A 6,484-nucleotide genomic window follows, 5' to 3' on the forward strand; every position below is an offset into this window, starting at 1 on the left:
TTATTTCACCTTTATTTAACCAGGTACGCTAGTTGAGAACAAGTTCTCATTTGCAACTGCGACCTGGCCAAGATAAAGCATAGCAATTCGACACATACAACAACACAGTTACACATGGAAAAAACAAAACATAGTCAATAATACAGTAGAACAAAAMAAAACAAAAAGTCTATATACAGTGCATAGGCGGAAATCCCAGGGGGGACGGGGGGGGGACACGACCCCCCATCCTGGGAAAAATATGATTTGTCCCCCCCAATATATCACTGTAAACATAACTATGTAATTTCAATAATATTAATAATACGCAATGAAAGCACTTATGCTGATTACAGACACTTAATAGCGCGTTTTTAAGTTTCAAAAGATTGCGACCCCCGCCCTTTGCCTCACAATGGTTTGATCCACTGCCAGTTCCTTAGCTGACAAGGTAACAGAGGGTTCGTATCTACTGTGTGAAAGGCACTCAATGCACGTAACTGACGTGAGGTTTATCTAGTCAAACGGCCATAGCAATGTTTTTTTTTTATGTTGGCAGGGTTCACACACACACTAGCTGAATTTGCAGAGCTAGCACGCAAACTAAAGCAAACATTAACTATCAAGCTAGCTAGTACCTATTCCATTTATGTGGCGTCGTCAAAGATGGAATCTTTGCTATCGTCAGTTTATTCCAAGATCAGCATGCAGCTATAGTGCTTCAAAGTCCCTGTGATAAGGTTAGCGATAAACTGAAGTCCAAACTGAACAGAACTACACTCTCTTCTACCATTGTCTTAAATATATTTAATGGTCTCYTTGCAAAAGCTAAATTGTCGCTAGTGAACTTTTTTAATTTTATTTCACCTTTATTTAACCAGGTAGCAAAGATTATAGCAAATACCACAGAAACGGAATTGGTGCTCGCTAGCTTTGCAAATTCAGCTATTGTTGGAAGCCAGCCAATATGAAACAAACTATATTAACATTACGAAAGGTTGCAACATATGTTGTGTAAATGGTGAACTCATACAGCTGTCAACTCTTGTCACTGCAATCCGTTTCACATTTGCTAGCTACCTTTTAGATCGAAGCACATATAGAATGATAGAAGATAAGATGATAGAAGCCCATCTCCTACTGTAAATAACCTACACACTGCGTGTGTGTAGCCAGCCAGGTAGAAAAATGGCAGAAAAAAGACGGACATCAGAGTATTTTTCAGTACACCAAAACGCAAAGTAAGAACCCTAGTAGCCTAATATCTCAAAGACTAGTTGATAAAATGTTCATAAGAAAGAAGTGAAATGCTAATGGGAATGTTTCACAATGATGTCATTAGGCAGAGCAGGCAACAGATGACACATAGACAGCAGAGTTGGGGACAGATATGCAGGGACAGACTGGCAGAGACAGGGAGTCTCAGGTAAGTTTGTTGAGTCTTTGTTTGGCAACATTATGAAAGGTTCTCAATTTTTTGTTGTTGTTGTAAAATAGTCCATCAATAAAAGGAGTGTTGTGTTTTCACTGTTGTCAAGGGTTTTCAAGCCAGCCATCTTTTGGCCAAAGAGCAGATGCTGCCTTCATTAGTGCAGGATTTAGGAACTGGAGAAAAGCCATTGAAAAATTCACAGCACATCAAAACTGCCAAACCCACCGCCACTTTGTAACTGTAACAGCACACCAGCTAAATCCAATCAGTGTCCAGTTATCCAGCGCGTGGGGTAAACAGCAGGAGGACGCAAGGCATTGATTGATGAAAATTGTTAGTTTGTGCGGCATGTAGTAAGACAGGGACAAGCCTTTAAAGGCCACACGGATGACAGTGGGAATTTATACCAGCTTTTGAAACTTAGGGCAGAAGAGGATGATCCCATTTTACTGAAGTGGTTAACAGAGCGTACCACAATGTACACAGGCCCCAAAGCACGGAATGAAATTCTGAACATCATGGCCAATACAGTCATTCGAGGCATTGCAGCTGAGATTAGGTCTCTTCCGATTGTACAATTTTCAGTAATTGTTGATGGTACTCAAGATGTCTCTGGTGCTGAACAGGAGTGTCTGTCTGCGTTATGTTGACCATGGCCTTGTCCCTCACGAGGAGTTTATTGGGCTATACAGGGTGTCGGAGACAACATGCGAGGGCATTGCGAAAGTGGCAACTGAWGTGTTGTTGAGGCTCAATTTGCCCATAATCTGGTTTACGTGGGCAGAGTTATGATGGTGCCTCAAACATGGCAGGAAAATACACAGGTGCACAGGCAATTGTGAGGAGGCAGCAGCCATTAGCTCTCTATGTGCATTGTGGAGCACACTGTGTAAATCTGATTACACAGGCTGGCTGCTCAGCCTCCCCACTGATCCGGGATTCCCTTTCTTGGGTCCATCAGTTAGGTGTCCTCTATGGCCAGTCAGGAAAGTTTAAGAGCATGTTTGAATCAACTTTGTGATGGTTTTCAATGGAGATTATTTTAGACGAGATCACACCATGTTCATTGTATTTATGAAAACTGCACCCATACAGTGTACAGTACCATTGCCACCTACTGGCCTTTCTTGGTATTGCTCGTTGTAAGTACAAATACCTGCATACATACTGGACTTATAAGGAACACTGCTATAACTATTATTAGTAGTAGTATTATAATGATTTAAACATTTGAACAAGTTGGGACAACCCTTCAGTTAACTACTGTACCTATCAATTATCTAGTAGTAGTGATTATGGTTCCTCAATATACATTTAACATATTACAAAGTAGGCTATGTGTTACAGCATTACTTTTGGTGTCCCCCTCAGGAATTGCTCTTGAGAAAATTTCATGTAATTGTCCCCTCCAAAGTTGATATCAGATTTTCGCCCCTGGTTGAACAGACTAGTAATAGGGGTTGCAACAATTTCGGCAGATAATTTTAGAAAGAGAGGGTCCAGGTTGTCTAGCCCGGCTGATTTGTAGGGGTCCAGATTTTGCAGCTCTTTCAGAACATCAGCTATCTGGATTTGGGTGAAGGAGAAATGGTGGGGGCTTTGGCGGATTGCTGTGGAGGGTGCCGGGCAGTTGACCGGGGTAGGGGTAGCCAGGTGGAAAGCATGGCCAGCCGTAGACAAATGCTTATTGAAATTCTCAATTATAGTGGATTTATCGGTGGTGACAGTGTTTCCTAGCCTCAGAGTAGTGGGCAGCTGGGAGGAGGTGCTCTTATTCTCCATTGACTTTACAGTGTCCCAGAACTTTGAGTTAGTACTACAGGATGCAAATTTCTGTTTGAAAAAGCTAGCCTTAGCTTTCCTAACTGCCTGTGTATATTTGTTACTAACTTCCCTGAAAAGTTGCATATCACGGGGGATATTCGATGCTAATGCAGAACGCCACAGGATGTTTTTGTGCTGGTCAAGGGCAGACAGGTCTGGAGTGAACCAAGGACTATATCTATTCCTAGTTCAATTTTTTTTGAATGGGGCATGCTTATTTAAGATGGTGAGGAAGGCACTTTTAAAGAATAGCCAGGCATCATCTACTGACGGGATGAGGTCAATGTCATTCCAGGATATCCCGGCCAGGTCGATTAGAAAGGCCTGCTCGCAGAAGTGTTTTAGGGAGCGTTTGACAGTGATGAGGGGTGGTCGTTTGACCACAGACCCATTACGGATGCAGGCAATTAGGCAGTGATCTTGATTGAAAACAACAGAGGTGTATTTGGAGGGCGAGTTAGTTAGGATTATATCTATGAGGGTGCCCGTGTTTACGGATTTGGAGTTGTACCTGGTAGGTTAATTGATAATTTGTGTGAGATTGAGGGCATCAAGCTTGGATTGTAYGACAGCCGGGGTGTGAAGCATGTCCCAGTTTAGGTCACCTAGTAGCACGAGCTCAGAAGATAGATGGGGGGCAATCAATTCATATGGTATCGAGGGCACAGCTGGGGGCAGAGGGAGGTCTATAGCAAGCGGCAACAGTGAGAGACTTGTTTCTGGAAAGGTGAACTTTTAGAAGTAGAAGCTCGAATTGTTTGGGTACAGACTTGGATAGTAATATAGAACTCTGCAGGCTATCTTTGCAGTAGATTGCAACACCGCCCCCTTTGGCAGTTCTATCTTGGRGGAAAATGTTATAGTTAGCAATGGAGATTTCAGAGTTTTTGGTGGTTTTCCTAAGCCAGGATTCAGACACGGCTAAGACATCCGGGTTGGCAGAGTGTGCTAAAGCAGTGAGTAAAACAAACTTAGGGAGTAGGCTTCTAATGTTAACATGCATGAAACCAAGGCTTTTACMGTTACAGAAGTCAACAAATGAGAGCACCTGGGGAGTGGGAGTGGAGCTAGGCACTGCAGGACCTGGATTAACCTCTACATCACCAGAGGAACAGAGGAGAAGTAGGATAAAGGTACGGATAAATGCTATACGAACTGGCTGTCTAGCACGTTCGGAACAGAGAGTAAAAGGAGCAGGTTTCTGGGCACGATAGTATAGATTCAAGGCATAGTGTGAACTTCTTCTAATTGTCCCATCTCTCTCTCTCTCTGAGGACCTGAGCCCTAGGACCAGGCCTCAGGACTACCTGGCCTGATGACTCCTGGCTGTCCCCAATCCACCTGGTCGTGCTGCTGATCCAGTTTCTGCTGTTTTGCCTGTGGCTATGGAACCCTGACCTGTTCACCAGAAGTGCTACCTTGTCGTGCTTGCTGCTCCAGTTTCAACTGTTCTTCCAGAGGCTATGGAACCCTGACTTGACTGACTGAGGATCATTTGTAACAGTTGATAATATAAAAAAATACGTTCTAATTAAACAGTTATGGTGCGGAACGCAGATCAAGCCGTAACTGTTTGAAGTCAATGCATGGCGCAGTACTTGGCTGTGTCATCACACAGTTCCATGGTTAGTGCAGGCAATAGATGAGGGTATAGTCTACTAATGTACACTAATCTACCTATTATAATTATACGTACACTAATCTTCCAACATTACCATGGGTTAATGTCACGAGAATTTTGTTCTCGATGTTCATAAACCCAATTCAATTAACTACTCAACCTGAAACCAAGAATTTGTATGAAACTGGTTGGAATGAATCAAATGGAGGCCCAGCTACGATAGTCAGAAAATGTATTTATGAGAGCGCTCCTGTGCATATACAATGATGTTCCCTTTATAACATTATCTTAACATACGCACAAACATACACACTAACATTAGGAGAGCTTTCTTGGTCTCTACAATTCTCACCACAGTTGATCACTACCCAGCTGACAGTTCCAGTCCCCCCCAGATAAGGGAAACCTGGAGGGGTACTCCCTGTCCTATCTTATCTCCACAGAGTTATAGCCGGGTCGGTTCAAACATAGGTTAAGGATTCTCTTTGCTTTCTTTCGGCACACACATACATTCCTCTCTTCCCTTACTATTTTTAATTACTCCTTGTCCATGKTACATAACCTCTAATCCCTAATGGTTAAGTTTCTGGGTAGAATTATTTAATCATTTATCTTAATTCCTTATAAAATCTTTTAACAGTTAAAAAACTTAATGTAGCAATTTTCTGAATGAATCAAACCATAATTTTCTTTCTTTCGTACATAAAAGCTCTCCAAACCTGTTTTTTATGATTCATAAATACGTTCCAAACGCTAAATCATCTACAAGATCAAAGTATTTTTTWAATCTATCAATTGGTGGTGAAACTGAGATGAATATGCATATATTTAGATGGCTTTCTTTCATTGGTCCCTAATATTCTGAACCTGTTCTCTTTATGTATTTTATTGAGTCTGTCGACAGAATCTGAACTGAAAGGTAGGCTACACGTATTTTAAGGGATGGCTAAGATAAATGCACTTAGGCACCTTCATAAGGTAAGTCTGAATACCAACTACTGGGAAGTGCATTGGAAAGGCATGCATAAGAAAGACATAATTTCCTAAATCATAATCTGGCCCATATACAGTGCCTTCAAAAAGTATTCAGACCCCTTGATTTTTCCCACATTTTGTCAGGTTACAACCTAATTCTAAAATAGATTTTTWWAAATTACCCTCATCAATCTACACACAATATCCCATGACAACAAAGCGAAAACAGGTTTTAAGAAATATTAGCAAATTTATTACAAATAAAAAATGGAAATATCACAWTTACATAAGTATTCATACCCTTTACTCAGAACTTTGTTGAAGCTCCTTTGGCAGCGATTAAAGCCTTTAGTGTTCGGTATGATGCTACAAGCTTGGCACACCTGTATATGGGGAGTTTCTCCCATTCTGTTCTCTACAGATCCTCTCAAGCTCTGTCAGGTTGGATGGGGAGCGTTGCTGCACAGCTATTTTCAAGTCTCCAGAGATATTCGATATTCGATCGGGTTGCGTGACCCACCCTCTGGCTGGGTCACGCAATGACATTCATAGACTTGTCCCGAAGCCACTCCTGAATTGTCTTGGCATTGTCCTATTTGAAGGTGAACCTTTGCCCCAGTCTGAGGTCTGAGCGCTCTGGAGCAGGTTTTCAT

At 41.9% G+C, this 6,484-nt stretch overlaps 1 long non-coding RNA gene across 1 annotated transcript; it reads left to right on the forward strand.

Moving 5' to 3' along the window:
• Nucleotides 1–394: 394 nt before the first annotated feature.
• LOC139025132 (uncharacterized) lies at nt 395–4,791 on the forward strand. Its single transcript, XR_011476582.1, has 4 exons — nt 395–1,220; nt 1,322–1,405; nt 4,264–4,368; nt 4,510–4,791. It is a non-coding gene; the product is annotated as an uncharacterized lncRNA (long non-coding RNA).
• Nucleotides 4,792–6,484: the final 1,693 nt, after the last annotated feature.

The sequence above is a fragment of the Salvelinus sp. IW2-2015 genome, linkage group LG4q.1:29, assembly GCF_002910315.2.
Source record: "Salvelinus sp. IW2-2015 linkage group LG4q.1:29, ASM291031v2, whole genome shotgun sequence".
In the NCBI taxonomy this organism is placed as follows: domain Eukaryota; kingdom Metazoa; phylum Chordata; class Actinopteri; order Salmoniformes; family Salmonidae; genus Salvelinus; species Salvelinus sp. IW2-2015.